The sequence below is a fragment of the Nelumbo lutea genome, chromosome 5 (genome assembly GCF_056320005.1).
Source record: "Nelumbo lutea isolate HS-2025 chromosome 5, American lotus-T2T, whole genome shotgun sequence".
In the NCBI taxonomy this organism is placed as follows: Eukaryota; Viridiplantae; Streptophyta; class Magnoliopsida; order Proteales; family Nelumbonaceae; genus Nelumbo; species Nelumbo lutea.
This window is the reverse complement of record NC_142688.1, coordinates 23,961,217-23,978,248: the sequence shown is the minus strand read 5'-3', so window position 1 is coordinate 23,978,248 and position 17,032 is coordinate 23,961,217. Positions and strand designations below refer to the sequence as shown.

The 17,032-nt window shown below is 31.0% G+C and overlaps 1 pseudogene; it reads right to left on the bottom strand.

Annotated features, from left to right (window-relative positions):
* Window positions 1-944: 944 nt before the first annotated feature.
* Window positions 945-4,378, bottom strand: LOC148851037 (glutathione S-transferase L1-like; annotated as a pseudogene).
* Between the last annotated feature and the right edge of the window lie 12,654 nt (window positions 4,379-17,032).

Here is a 17,032-nt window from a genome sequence, read left to right as displayed (position 1 = left end):
TCGCCATTGGGAGAGAAGAAAATAGTTTTTTTCAAAATATTTATTTTTATAATATGAAAATTAATTTCATGGATTTAATAAGAGAATATATCTTAATATGAGATTTAATGAGAGAGAATATGAAAATAGTTTTATTTCTAATTGGTTTTAAATTTTACATTCTATTTTCATCATTAATAAAAATATTTCTTATTTATCATACTTATTATTGTTTAATATGTTGAATATATAATGTTAAAAATGTTCCCAATTTTTTTTAATTTCTATATTTTTTATTTTATTTATTTTTCAATCTTATTATTTAGTTGTGACACCATGGCTTGGCCCATTTGACCCGAAATGATTTAATTTCTTACAATTGACTAGATGAAAACACTATTTTTTTAGGTAGATTTTAAAAGTATATTTTTATGTTATTGGAATTATTAATTTATTATGTATGGATTTAATTAATAGAATTTAATGATGAGAATAAATAAAAATTCCTTAAATATATGATTCAATGAAGGTGAATGCAAATTATTACCTTAAATGTTGGATTTAATGAGAGGAAATTGAATGCATTGAATATCTTATAATTGTCTCTTTTCAACTCATTTAATATTAATAATTGATTACGCTTTTGCCTTTATTTTTTATCAATAAATTTAAATATAGAAGGGTAAATTTTATCCTCAGAAAATTACAAAAATATTATTGAAGCTATTCATGCTTTTTATAGTAGTATAGATTATAGATAGATATAGATTAATGCAATAGCTACATATTAGAATTGATAAAATTACATTTCTTTACAATAGATTATACCTGAAGGACTTGGCCAAAATAAATAAATACGTAAAATGAAGGTCATTGACAGCAAATGGAAGGACTCAAAGAGCTAATTGGTTTAAAACAGAGTGTCTTTATAGAAGAAAGGCAGGTTGAGAAGGGAATGGTTTAGGCTACAGGCTCTATACATTAACAAGAAATGTAGCTATGAATAAAATAGAATGGTTACTATGGACCTCTAACCAGAAACTGCTTGGGCTTTCAAAAAAAAAAAAAAAAAAGAAAACAGAAAGCTGTTGGAACAATTAGTTGCTTTACCTCAATCCAAGCTGCCAGTTTAGGCCTTCCTATGGTGATATCATATTTCTTTACTTGCAGTATGAATGGGTGAAATCTTTCAATAAATGGAGCATAGACAATATCCACCTACATATATTTTCACTTGTGAAATGAACCAGAGTGCCACAAGAAATCAAGGATAGAAACATGGCTCCATATATTCAACCGTCTACTTTCCTTACTGAATTGGCCAAGGAAGAATGGGCCATCATCAAATTTGGAAAGTGTGTCTTCTAAGTGATCAAGAGCAGCCCCTGAAGTAGATTCATGACTGCAATTCAGAGTCAGCCTATAGTTAATGCATATAGGATGGTTTGGTGGCATATTAAAATCTTACCAATTGTTTTTTCAGCTTCTTCCTTGAATGATGTAAACACATTTTTTTTGTTGAATGTGTCTGTGTAGGAAAGCAACTCTTCCGCAAACTCTCTTTTGGCCGGATCCTAGAATGTTGTTTTTGCATTAAATTTTGAGATTAAATGGAAGAAGACTCCATTTACAATACAAATTAAATAATGTTTCTGCATCTTACATTGGAGAAAAGGGAGTGTCAAGATATTTCATCAACTCAATGCTCTCGCCTCTGACTTGGTTATTGTGTTCCAATGATGGCACCTAGAAAATGCAGATCTTAGTTAGCATTTTCTTCTCATTTTAGCTAATAATTCAGTTCATTCTGTGTCAACAAGACAAGATTTATTGGGAGGAGCCAATTATATTAGCATTCTGGTTTGAAAGAGTATTACACCTTGTCTTAAGGGTAGACTTTCTCTTTGTACCAGGTAGGCCTATTTTGTAAATCAATAGGAACCAACTGTATTTTGCTCTACAAACACTGCTTCTCAAAGAATTCAAAATAAAATATTAGCTAAACAAGACAAGAAAAAACAGAGAATTCTTGTTCAGAAATGAATATCAGCAGAGAGAGAGAGATGAATACAACCTTACAGTTTCTAGTAATCCAGACACGTTGTGAATAAGGGCATGTGTAAGATACATACAACCTTCAAGAAAGAAAATCAGCATCAATGATTTTGTCGACAAATTCCAGGACAAATTAACAACTTCTATGCGAGCTAGACACAGACACAGAATTCGTTGTTCCATCGAACAAAGAAGGTGTGAGGGGAGTAGAATCGAGAACATTGGGAAGAACCTCCTAAACACTTCTGAAACCAAGAAAAGGGAACATAGGCACCGTCATTAATTTAGCAGCCTGGCTGGCATCAATAAGAACCGAAACAGATGGAGAATAAAAAACAAATTTCTTAAGAGATAAAAGCCTGAGGGCTTTCTTCCACTTCCAGCCAACCTTTTCATGTTCCTACTTATTAGATCAATGGGGAAGAGCCAAGTATTAAATGAATTATGAGATTTTCAGTTATTAATTTACCATTTAGAGAATTAAAATTGATGTAGCGCGATCTGGTCATTTCTAGCTAGAAGGGGCATCTCTCCTATTTGGCAACGGACAGTGCCTGAGAGAGAAGATGAAGGATTCCCGAGGAGTTCGTTCGGCGAGAACACTTCGATGCTTAAGTTAGAACTCTGATAGAGAAACTTAGAGAGTAATAACGAGCTAAGAGTGGGGATGCGCACTACTCGATTACCAAAAATTCAATTACCTTTTTCTTGAGGGTCGGAGCCCTTATATATTAATGCGCTGCAAATTGGGTGTAACCGCCTCTGACTCTTTGCTACAGCCGTTATTCGTCAGACTGATTTGATTGGTGCAGGTATCCATCACAGGGTACGGTCCTGTCACCTGAGAGACGTTATGCAGAGTTGGCGTGTACGCCGCTTGACGTGAGACGTGGGGGCAGTCCTATGGAATGGCAGGTGCTGCGCCGCCAAACAAGAGACATGGGAGCAGACTGAAAAGCACAACGTTGTCGGATAAGACGTTACCCGAAGACTCCGGGTTACTCAATAGCAAGCTCCTTTGTAGCGAGCTCCCTTGTAACGAACTCCTTCATAGCGAGCTCCAATAGCGAGCTGTCTTGCAGCAAGCCATTCTGTAACGGACTGTAGCGAGCTGCCTTGTGGCGAGTTGTTTTATCGGGGTTTCAACGAGCTCATTACGCCGAGTTGTGGCTATGCTATCATGTTGAGCTGTCACTTACGTCGAGTCATATCCACATGTCCCTTAGTTAGGAGGTCGGGTCAAATCAACCCCCATCAACAATCATTAATTTAAATCATTAAAAGGTTATCTATAGAATACATGTCTTTGTCTTAATTATCACTTTTAAAGTGTTTTAACATAATTTTTGCCCAATTAATTCGATTGCCATTCAATACATGTTGAATAATTGCAATTATTTAGTTCAAGTGTTTAAGAAGGTTATAAAATACCTATTTTATCCTTATTTACACTTTAAAAAATATCAAATAAAAGGGTCCAACCAAAATTTCAGAAGCCAAGACCCCTTATTGACACTTTTATAGATATTATAGATTATAAATTTTTAATGTGATTTGATTGACTAACCGGAGCTCAGCTCGGCCCAAATCCAACCTGAGTGTATCAAATTTTGTACGGGCTAGACCCGAATTGAACAGTTCAAACTTGACCTCAAAGCTCGATCTGAGATCAGGCCTTAAGCCTAATTCTTGGGATTGGACATTTGGACCTACGTTAAGTTAAACCGGGTCCATCCCGCCCAACTTTTACTCCTACTAAAAGCGGATATAAAAGGGGAACAAATCCCAGAAGCAGAGCAAGTGAAGTCTTGCACAGTCAGCCTCAGATTATCTATACTTCAGTCAGTTTTTCCTCTTCCGCCCTTCAAACCCTAACAAATTAACCAGTTTTATCACTCTTAGATTTTAGATATACGTCTAGACCACCGTTACTAAAACAAGTCAGCTGTATCAATAGCCTAGGGGTGTCAATTGGACTAGATTTGATCCAATCTGATCAGTCCAATGTGAGTCCATTATAAATGGATTAGGTCCAATCCAATCCAATCCAATGAGTGTTTTGAATTAATTTGGACCGGTCCAATTCAATATCTAGACCATCCAATCTGTTCGAATTCATTTTGATTTAGATTGGTTTCAACCCAAACCTGGTCCATTGACAAATATATTCTTATCTTATATCAATGGACCAGGTATTGGATTAGTCCCAATATACATTTGTTACGAAAGGACCAGGTCCAATCCAATATGTTTTATTGGTCTGTCCAATCCATCCAAATTGATTTTGGACTAGATGGGGTCCAATCCAAAACCGACCCATTGACACCCTTAGAATAGCCTTCATACAAGAAGAAGAAACCAGCCAAAAACCGCATCTCGCTTGTCACTTCTTTCAACGGTCCAAAGACCGCCTTACTCTATACACCGCTACACTATGATCTATCTAATTTGAGCTTCAACAAATTTGGGCTGGATTTCTACGAGCAGGCCCAGCGGTTCTATTGTCACGTAATACATTCTAGGTTAGTTGTAATATATTTTTCTCAAGTTCCCAATTGCAATCATTAAGCTTTATTTGAAGTTTAAGCTTTTTGAGAATGTCTAGACCTAGAGCTTGTTTATTGAAGTTCTCCAGGTAAATGCAGTAAGTTAAGGCCTCGTTAGCTTTCAGTAAGTTACTTACCTAGGTATATGCAGTTACCTGGGTAAGTGCATTTACCCATGTTCTTTTATTTCTCATGTAAATAAGGTAATGACCATATTAGCCATAAAAATCCATTATTAAAAGGGGTATTTTTGTCCCATTCAAGTATTGGCCTCTTTCCCCTAGGGCCCCGTTCACTTTTCGGTAAGTTACTTACCCGGGCAAATGCAGTTACTTAGGTAAGTTTTTCTTGAGAAACACTTACCCAGGTAAATGTATCTACCCATCTTCTTTTATTTTCCAAGTAAAAAAGAAAATGATCATTTTATCCATAAAAATCTATTATTAAATGGGGCAATTTTGTCCCATTTAAGTGTTAGAAACTTTCCCCCATAAAGCTATTTACTCACCTAGGAGATGAGTATCATTTACACCCAGGAAAATAAACTTTCTTTGGCCTCCTCATTAATCTGAAAAAAGAATATGGTATTCTTTGTCAATGGGAACCAAAATCCCATTTGCCAACTTTCCCCCCTCTCAAAATCCAAAAAAAGAATGCCCCGTGGGAAAGTTATTTATCCACCTATAAGTGATACCCGGAAAATAAACTTTCCTTGGTCCCCACATAAATCTAAAAAAAGATGAGATTCTTGATTAATGGGAACCAAAATCCCATTGACCAACTTCCCATTAACCAACTTTCCCCCCTCTCAAAATCCAAAAAAAGAATGCCCCCAAATGTTTTCTTAGAATTTTTTTATTTCTTGATACATGTACAATAAGCAACCCCATGAGGCATTTGACTATAGTTCATGAGGTGAACAGCTTAGATTTGTGATTGGATTCGTTTATATTCTACACCAACAAAAGCATTCAAACTTTTACTTTCACATATGCACCCCACAAGTGCCCCACAGCACATCCCAAACATCTTGTGGGGCGCAGATGTCAACTCCTCCTCTTACACGATTTCATACCTAGTTATCAATTATTTGCCCCCAAACCTATCTCTTTTAATTCCAAACACTTCATAAGATTACCTAGAGGCCAGAGCCACCTCTGTACTTTTGTAAATAACATTCATGCAAAAACTCAACAAACGACCCTCTTTATTTTATTAACATACAAGCAAAACCTACCATGCTTTGAAATTTGAAGGATAATCAAGCGTAAAATGGACTTTTCAATCTTTTCCGTCTTCTATTAAACTAGAGAGGTAATCTACTACTTGTCAAGAATTGCAGGGGTAATTTAAGTATTTAATATTTAGGCCCCATTCGTTTTTTGGAAAAGTTATTTATATGGCTAGGGATGAGCAAGAAAAAATGAAAAATCGACAAAAACTAAATTAAAAAATTGGTTAATCGAATCGACTAGTATACATATATTTATATATACTAGTAAAAGTGTATGCGTGTTGCAAGTGGCAATATCAAATGATAATGATGATAGTTAGCAACCAAATGATCTTATTGGTTGAATCATTAACCTATTTAACTAGGAAAATGGACTATGATTAAGAATTAATTCATTTTTTTCTTTGTATTTTAGCCATTTCTATTTTTACTAACAATAATTCTTATTTTTCAAACATATTCTTATTTTAGCCATATTCAAAATTTTCTATAAAATTTATAAAACTTTTATATTTTTATTTTTTAATATTTAATTTATGAGATAATAAAATTGCTTATTTACCAAAAGGAAATGCAATTCCAATATATTGTTTGAATATTGGTTTTTAATATTGTGGTCAAATCAGTTATATATATATCATTTATATAATATATGTGTTATTTATTATCATTTATAAATATGCTATTTATTTTGCATTTTTGTAAACTTCGTATATGATAAAAATAGTTGAAAAAATACTTTTTCTTTATTTCAACTACTATATTTTCTTTTCCTTTTAATAACTTATTAATTTTTTAAATTAAATCAGATCGTATAAGTTTTGGGTATCCAACATCTTGATCGGATTTAGATTTGAATTAATATTTATGAGATTCAATCAAATCTTCAGTCGAATCGAATTTAAATATACCCTTATTCAAATTTGATCCGATTTGTTTGCATCCCTACCAAACCACTTGCATAAAATGACCTAGCTAATTAAATCATTGAACCATTTGACATGGTTAGTGGGGTCATGTGTTAGACATTAATGCTCTTTATTTTTTAGCCTAAATTTTATCCCATTCTATCATTAATGAAAATAATTCTCATTAATGACATTTTTTTTATATGATGAATATATAATGTTATAGAAGTACCCAAAATTATTTATAAATTTCTACATTTTCTATAATTTTATGTATTTTATTATTTAATAAAGACATCATGTGTTGATCCATTTAACATGAGTAGTTGAACCACTAACCCACCACTTGGATGGAAAAACCATTTTTTTCCTTTTTCAGTTGATTTTAAATCATGTATTACATTTTCATCATCAATAAAGGTAATTATTATTTTCACATCAACTTTTACACGTGGTAGTATCAAATGATGTTGATGATAATAATCAGTAACCAAAGGACCTTATTGATTTAACTGTTAACCTATTTAACCAGGAAAATGGACTATGGTTAAGACACTAATTCATTTTTTCTTTGTGTTTTAGGCATTTCTATTTTTACTAACAATAATTCTTATTTTTCAAACATATTTTTGTTTAATATGAAGAATATGTAATATTAATGCATTTTCAAATTTATAAAAAAATTATTTTTTATTTTTTATTATTTAATTTATTAGATAATAAAATTTACTTATTTACCAAGAGAAAATGCAATTCCAATAGCTTGTTTGAATATTGCTTTTTAATATTGTGGTCAAATCAATTATTTATATAAATATATCATTTATATATAATATATATGTTATTTATTATTTATTTATAAATATGTTATTTATATTGTAGTATTGTAAATTTTTTATATGATGGAGTTAAGAAAATACCTATATTTTTTGTTTTTTTATTTCAACTATTAAATTTTTCTTTTTCTTTTAATAATTTATTACTTTTTAAAAAAAATTAAATCGGGTCATATAAGATTCAAATATCTGACATCTTGATTGGATTTGGATTCGAACCAATATTTATAAGATTTGGTTGAATCTTTGGATTAGATTAGTTTTGAATATACCCTAATTCAAATCTGATGTGGTCTGTTTGCATCCCTACCAAACCACTTGCCTACGATGACCTAGATAATTAAATTATTAAACCATTTGACATAGTTAGTTAGGTCATGTGTTAGACATTAATGCTCTTTATTTTTTATCCTAATTTTTATTTCAATTCTATCATTAATGAAAATAATTCTCATTAATTACACATTTTTATATGATGAATATATAATATTATAAAATGTACCCAAAATTATTGACAAAATTCTATATTTTCTAGAATTTTATGTATTTTATTATTAATAATAACATTCATTTGACATGAATAGCTTAACCACTAATCCACCACTTGGATGGAAAAACCATTTTGCTTTTTTGGTTGATTTTAAATCATGTATTCCATTTTCATCATTGATAAAGGTAATTCTTATTTTCACATTTATTTTTGTTTATGGTGAATATATAACAATAGAATTGTATCAAAATGTTGTATACAAAGCTTATATTTTTCTTTGAGTTTATATATATATATATTTATATATATATATATATATATGTGTGTGTGTGTGTGTGTGTGTATTTAATATTTGTTACTTAGTTATGGCATTATAGATTGGCTCATTTGATCCAAAATGTTAGATCATTTACCTACCTATTATCTAGATATGGAAATGGTTTCATTTTCAAACTGATTTTAATTTTGCATTTCATTTATATCACTGATAAAATAATTATTATTTAGCATACTTATACATCATGGTCTCATGGGTTAACCTATTTGACCTGAAAGGTTGAACCACTAACCCACCCCCTAGATAAGAAGATGGTGTAATTTCCAATCAGTTTTAAGTTGTATATTTGATGTCCATCATTAATAAAGTTATGTCTATTTTATCATAGTTATTTTTTAATATGACAAATATATAATAATTGAAACGTGTCCAATTTTTTTTAATTTTTTATCTATTTTTTTATATTTTTTGTATTTCTAAATTTATATTGTTTATTTATGATATCATGAAATTATCCATTTGATCCAAATGGTTGAAATACTTACCCACAACCTAGATGGAAAATATTGATTTCATTTCTAGGTTTATTTTAAAAATATAAAATTTCATTCTATTAACAATTCTTGTGTATGGATTTATTAGTGGAATTTAATGATGATAAACAAAATTATTTTTTATATTTCTAATTTTGTATTATTTATTTATGACATCATGAAATTATCCATTTGGCTCGAATGGTTGAACTACCTACCCACCACTTAAATGAAAAATATGATTTTATTTCTGTGTTTATTTTAAAAATGTAAAATTTCATTCTATTAATAATTATTGTGTATAAATTTATTAGTGGAATTTAATGATGATAAACAAAAGTATAAATGTTGGATTCATTAAGAGAGAATGCGATTTACTTATAACTTAATTTTGAGACTTAATGAGAGGTAATTGAATGTACTTAATGATATTCTTTTAGTTACTTTTTCTGCCATTTCAAAGGAGATGAACTAAATTCAAGAGGATGGGTATTTCAATAAAGAAAAATTCCAGAATCCAATATCTCCTCATTCGTACTTTTATAAATAGTATAGATTTTAGGTATATTTATGTATATTATATATATTTTTTATATATTATAAATTAATAAATATGCATTATATATATTTATAATTAATAATATATTATTTATTAGTTAAAATATAATATTATATATATTTATAGTTTTTATTATTTATTTATATATTTTTTATAATATATATTGTAAATATAAAAAAAAACAAAAAAAAAGATGAACCGAATTGACGTTAACTGAATTGGTCAACTGGTTAACCAATCGACTTCGGTTTGGTTTTGGTTAACCAAACTGTGAGCACTCCTATATATGGGTAAATACAAACACTTATCCAGTTAAGTGCATTTTGTGTTCTTTTATTTCTCAAGTAAATAAGATAATAACCACTTTAACCATAAAATATCATTATTAAAAGTGACAATTTTATTCCATCCAAGTGTTGGCAATTTTCCCCCAAGATGGGAAAGTTATTTACCCACCTGGGAGATGATTATCATTCACTTGGGATACCCAAGAAAAGTAAATTTTCTATGGAACCCATATAAATCTAAAAAAAAAATTAAAAAAAAAATATACATATATATAGATATCTTGGTGAATGGTAACTAAAATCCCATTGACCAACTTTCTTTCTTTCAAAAAAAGACTAATGGGACTTTAAAAATCTACCATCAATTTGATGAATTGGTTGAATTGTCATTTCATCAAAACTAAGGACCACGTTTAATTTTAAAACATTTATATCAGTTTAGCAATATTGACACATGGAGCATTAACTTATAAAATCTAAGGATCATCCAAGCATTAACTTATAAATAAATTTAATAACGTAGGTCATCGAAGCATAAAATCCAGTGCTTCAGGGTAAACCCTATTTCTGTATCAATACTTTAAAACATGATAAAAATAGAGTATATACCAACCACCTGTGCAGATATTCACATAAAGACAAAAAGAATCTACATAAAAAAATTAAAAAAATTATGGGTGCACCATCATTAAATTAAATAAAAAATTACTACGAGTTATTTAGAATCAGGCTTGTTTAATGTTAATGGGTCTTATTAGAGCCACCTCAACATCCAAACTATCTTTGATTACTTAAAAAAAAAAAAACAAGAAAAAACACATTTGGCCACCAGAAAACTATTATTATTATTATTATTATTATTATTATTATTATTATTAGAATGAATAGAAAACACAAAACCCCCATAAGATCATTGATTATCCTGAAACACATCTGCGTCCATGGAATTGGGATCTGCACCTCATACCTAGCTCAGTCACATCTCACCGTATATTAAAAATATCTCCTGTAAATAAATAACATATAAGTAGAGAAGATATTCCCAATATACCGTTGATACATACTGTGAGGTCAGCGTAAGGAATGCTCTGTAAGTAACTGATCCGGACTCACATCCTTGATTATCCTTAAACAAACTATTTGAATCATCATTAGGCTTTTATCACATCACCTATATAATTAATATAAGCTAGAAAATTTAGATAATAAATGGGTGTTTGATTTGATAGAAAATAAAAGAAAATTACAAAATTAAGGAAAAGATCTCAAGAAATTTATGGACGCTTTACTATTTTTTTTAGCTTTGATAGATAAACACTATAATGTGCCAGTATTGGTATGATTATCATCACTCCTAAATGACTCTACTGGGGTTATTACACAATGGAGTGCAACGCGGGACACATCCTTGCGCACATAACCCCATTATACAGCTGCATATTGAAAAATGAAAACATGAATGACATTAAATAACATAAAGATAAAAATGTTCATAATGTACAAATGTAGATGTGTGTACAATATTTTGTGATCAGCAAGTCCGAGGTCCGGACTCTACATGATGGGGTCCTCCATCTCACACCCATAACCCCCAACTTTGATCCAAGTCTCACCTACGAGTAGTCAGAGAATAGACCAACTAAAATTTTTCAATCTATAACTATGTTTCTACCTATTTCACAATAAAATCTACCTTTTTTTGTGTTTTTTTTTCTTCATTTTACGTTGAACAACAACCTAAAAATCTTTTAACATGCATAGTTTGATCTGTCTATGAGAAGAGAAGTGACTTTTTTTTCTTAGCTTACTTAGGAAGGAGTAAAAATGTAAATATATATATATATATATATAATGCAAAACATTATATTTTTTGTATTATTTTGTATGTATTTATACTATACATATTTATATTTATGCTCTTTTGAGACTCGTAAACATGATCATTGATTTTTTTTTATAAACTATATAGAACTATGCATGGCTCTCTCTGTATAGGTTGACATCAAATACATGGTTTGGGCAAACACTGGGGCCCATTGTATCTGATAGGACATCATACGATTTGAGTCATCTAACACTGCTGCAGCTGGCATTTATGATAAGCTGGCCATATGATGTAAATAGGGGTGTAAATGCATCAAATTCGAATTGGATCAGGTAATATCCGAATTTGAATTCGATTTGATATTCGACGGTTATTGAAAATTGATATTCGAATTCAAATTCGATTAAATATTCGAATATTTGATTCGATTCAAATTCGATTAATTAATTATTTTAGATAATTAATAAATATAAAATAAATATTTTGTTGATATAAAGTATATAAATATATAAATTATTTATATAAATTATATAAAATATGTTATATAAGAATTAAATAATCAGTCGAATTCAAATATTTATCGAATCGAATCAGGTCATATCCGAATTCGACTGATTAGATATTTGAATTATTTGAATTCAATTCGATTATGTCGAATATCGAATTCAAAATTAAATTTTTGAATACCATTGACACCCCTAGATGTAAATGATATCTAATTTTTCATAGATAATGGTCGCTATGATGAGAAGCTAACTAACCATACAATGGAGATTGAAGATGGTTTTCTTTTGTAATGACAAACCATTCATTCATTTGACCAAACTAGGCAAGCAGCCTTCGGATGGCCAACCCTAAGGTTGTGTTTGGTTTGAAGGAAAAAGTAGGGAAAGGTAGAGAAGCCTTTACAAACTTTGCATAGGTTTCCCTACCTTTCCCTTCCTTTCCCTACCTTTTCCTTCAAACCAAATATAGCCTTAATTTAACATCTCATTGATTATACATAAAAAAATAAAGAAGACAAAAAAACATTGGGTATATACTACTATATGTGCTGCTTGTTTGGATTTTGGGAGGGGAGAAAATTGGTTAATGGGATTTTGGTTCTCGTTAGCCAAAGATATTTATATTTTTTTCTTTCGGATTTATGTGGAGTTTATGAAAAAATTATTTTTAGGTGGATAATTAACTTTTTCCACCCACATGGTATGTAATCAACACTTGGATGGGACAAAATTACTCTTTTTAATAAGAACTTTATGGTTAAAATACTCATTGTCTTATTTATCTAGGAAATAAAAAAAATATAAGAAACACTTGCCCAAGAAAGTGTGTTTACTCATATAAATAACTTTTTGAAAAGTGAACAGGGCTATATTGATTTAGAATTATATAGATGATTGTTTTTTACTCTGAAATCAGCTTTTTTGTTCATTTCTCAAACATGATTTTAGCCTTATATGTATTGCGGTGGCCCCACCATGATGTGATCACTTCATTTAATGGATGTGGGACTATAAGTCTACAACAGTACATTAAAGCATGGTATTCGAACCGTCGCTCACCCAGATGGTTGGACCGTTTGACATGGGAACTGTCCAAGCAATTGGTTATGTTTTACCCCAAATCTGGTCCCTGACAAAAAATTGTTGAATCAGTCAATGACTTGTTGACCTAGGCGGTCAAACCGTCGATCCGTTCGACCCATTCAATGGTTTTTAATTGTTTTTAAAATTTAATTATTTTTAAAATTTTTAATTTTTTATCAAAACAGTCATAGGACTGCTGGCTTAGCCCTTTAAACCGCTGCCTCATATCTAAGGTGGCGGTCATGAATCCGCCCCCTAAACCACTACTAGCTTAGGTCAAGACAGCCGGCTTAGGCAGAAAAGACCATCGCCTTTGAGGATCGGTCCGACGTGGTTCAATCACTCCTAAAGAGTGGTATGTCAAAATGTTTTTGTTTGATAATGGCTGAAATTAGTTAACTAATGGGGTGTTCTACAACATGAACGTTTTTGTTTTGTTTTATTTTTAAAATTACCAAATCAATAAAAAAACAAAGACATATTCTTAAACTCTTTTATTTTTATTTTTTTTGTTTTAAAAGGCAAAAGTAAGTTGGCTTTGTTAAAAAATACTTTTTTCTGCAACCATAAAAACAAATATATATAATGATTTACAGAACATGATATTAAGGGGACATTCTACAATATCTCTATTTTTGTTTTCCTTTGTTTTGAAATTGTCACATCAGCATAAAAATAAAAACATGTTTTTTTTAACTTTGTTTCTATTTCCAAAGAAAAAAAAAGTTGGTTTTGTTTCATAAAACAATACATGTTTTTAGAACCACCAAAATAATGGTTTTTAAAATAAAAAAAATAGTGTAAAAATTATATTATTTATATAACATAAATTACTTGATGAAAAAATGTTTTTGAAAGCAGAAATTCAAAAACATATTTATGGTTTGTTTTGAAAAAAAAACTACACAACCAATAAAATATTTTTTTTTTGTTTTTCAAAAAAATGTTTTCAAAAAAGTTAGTTTTAATTTCTTTACCAATAAAAGTTAGTTTTAATTTTTTTTTGAAATTGGAAATTAAAAAAATCACGTTGTAGAAAATATTCTTTAAAACATAAGTTCAATAACAATTTTTTTTTTTGTTTCAAATTTGGACACAAAAACTGAATGAAAAGAGTGTTTACAAGAAAAGTAAATTGATTAACTTTTATGTACAATAGTCTATAAGTGGTGTACAAAATAAAGTAGTCTATAAGTGAAACCAAGGCAAGAATCAACATTATAGTAAAGATAATATGTCTTGTATTTTCCCTTACTATAACAATTTATTTATTTATTTTAAATCACACACTTAATAGGTGTGAATTGGATCAGGTTCAATCAGATTTGATCCAATATGAGTCCATTACATGGACCAGGTAGTGATGGCAATTTTCCCATAAAACTGGCCCCCCGCTCCATCTTGAATGAGGTAGATTTTCCCCAATCTTAAATGGGGATGATAAAATATTTCTGCCCCAAACCAGGGATGGGGAAGGGACAGGGTTTGCATATAATTCATTGAACCTGATGATAAATTAATAAAATATTTATAGGTTTAACATTAATTTCTAAAATACCTAAGTTACCCCCAAAGTCTAGGATCCCATAATTTTATTTTTATAGTACTTTCAAATTGCCATAGTCCAATTCATAAAATACCCCAAATATTTATATCAATAAGATGTATTTTTAGGTGGTTGCATCAGGCCGAAAAAATTTGGGGTTTCCCCATCTTTGATGGGGAATGGGTACCCCGCCCCACCATTGGGAACAAGACAGAAACAGGAACAAGGTAGGGTATTTTGGCTATGGGGCGGGGATGGGGAGGGAGTGCCCTACCCCAAACCCGTCTTATTGCCACTCCTAGGACCAGGTTCAATCCAATCCGATGAATACTTGCACCATTTTGGAATGGTCCAATTCAATGTCTAGACCATCCAATTTGTTCAAATTGGTTTTAATTTAGAGTCATTCCAAACTATCAATGGACCAGATATTGGTTCAATCTGACCCAATCCAATATGAACCCATTATGGATGGACCAAGCCCAATCCAATCTAATAAAACTTTGGACCATTAAGCATGGATTGGTCCACCAATCAGCAAATTATTGAACTAACCATATAAGTGTTCATTTTCCTTGGTTAGATTAAATTGAGCATTTATTAGATTTTAGACACATCGGGGTCTACAAGGTGTCAACTGGCTGGTTGGTAAGGTCTCCTGTTAGTCGTAGCAGAGACTTGTAATCAAATCTCACTACACCTAGTTTGGGGGGGTTATTGATTAGCTACCTCCGATGTGTAGTCCTTCAAAAGAAATAAAAAAAAAAAAGCAAAAAAAATCCAGGTCTGAACCCAAACCTGATATAATTGAAAGTGACCTTGTTATGACACAAATATCCATTTAAACTACCGATTAATATTAGTGATTTATTACTGCCTTTATTTGGGTGTTTGATATAAGTGACTCCCAACATACCACTTATGGAATTGGGATTTGCTCCTCACACCATATTTACAGCTACATACAACCGTGCATTGGGAATATCTCCCATGAATAATAACATATAAGTAGGGAGATATTCCTGATGTGCAGTTGAGACATGTTGTGAGAAGCAAATCCGGATCTTTTTTCTTGTTAAAATTGCTTGTTTTTTTTTTTTATTTTATGAAGAGATGGGTTACTTCTTTTTTTAATAAACGAAGAGACAAAGATACATGTTAATGAAGATGCTCCACTTCTTGCATATTATGGTTATAATGAATTTTGGGCGTCCAATTAAGCCCTTTCATCGCTTCTGGATATCATTATTCATTAGGGTTGTATGTATCATTGCCACTTTTACTTGTAATGTTTTGTGTTGATCAATACAGATTTTTGAGAAATTGTCTTGTTACATCACATCAAATTACCACTTTCACAAAAAATTAGGGGATTTTTAGACTATAGTCCACTTTGGAATTCTGATTTCAACTGCAGACCTACAACAATTCAAAATTTAAAACAACTTCACCTATAACACCCATCCCGCCCTTGAATTGACATCAATTCCGAGCTGGCACCTACCCCAACTGTACAGTAGAGCTAAGATTTATGGGGGTGGACTGAATAGTAAACCCCCCCCCCCCCCCCCCAAAATATGCCATTTGATAGTCCACTCCCTCATAATTGTTTTATTAATTCCCCAAATGTTATTTATCTCCACCCCCTATAAAAACCATCCTCTGTGAATTGGGAATCTTTCCCCTGACATTGAACCAAACAGTATAATCTCATTATGAATTTGAGGGGGACTGAACTCAAATTAGACCCAAAAATATAGACATTGGGTTAGGCGTTGGAATCTATAGTAGAAACACTAAATTTGACATTTCTTGAAGAAGCAATAATGGTACCCAATGTTGTATTGAATATCGATACCTCAAAGCATTTGTGGTACCAAAGACAACCTAGGTGTTTGGCTTTTAAGAATTTATCAAAATTAGTTTTACTAGAACATGGATTTTCAAGTTTAGTGTAAGTGTTGTTGGGCTTCTCAATATTATTCACCACTATTTAGAATATATCTAATTGGTTGAACTGTGACATGGGCACCTGGTCAGTTTGGTCATTCCCTTAAAACCGAATTGTGTAAAAATCTGTTCAAAACCATTGTTCCATCTTTTTGAGCTGGAAATCAATGAACTGGTGAAGGCCAGTTCACCAGTTATATTCAAAACCATTGTTCCATCTGTTCAAAACCATTATTTAATTTTAAATATATATTCAAACTTCTGAAGGCCAAGCTTTGTGCTTGGATGTCTGATTAAGATGAACCTTTTTTTATTTTTTGATAACTTTTTGAGATCTATGTGATCTCAAGGTGTTGGAGGTGCATCACCCCATTATTTTTGTCAAAACAAAAAACCCTTTTTTGGTCTCAGATCTTAA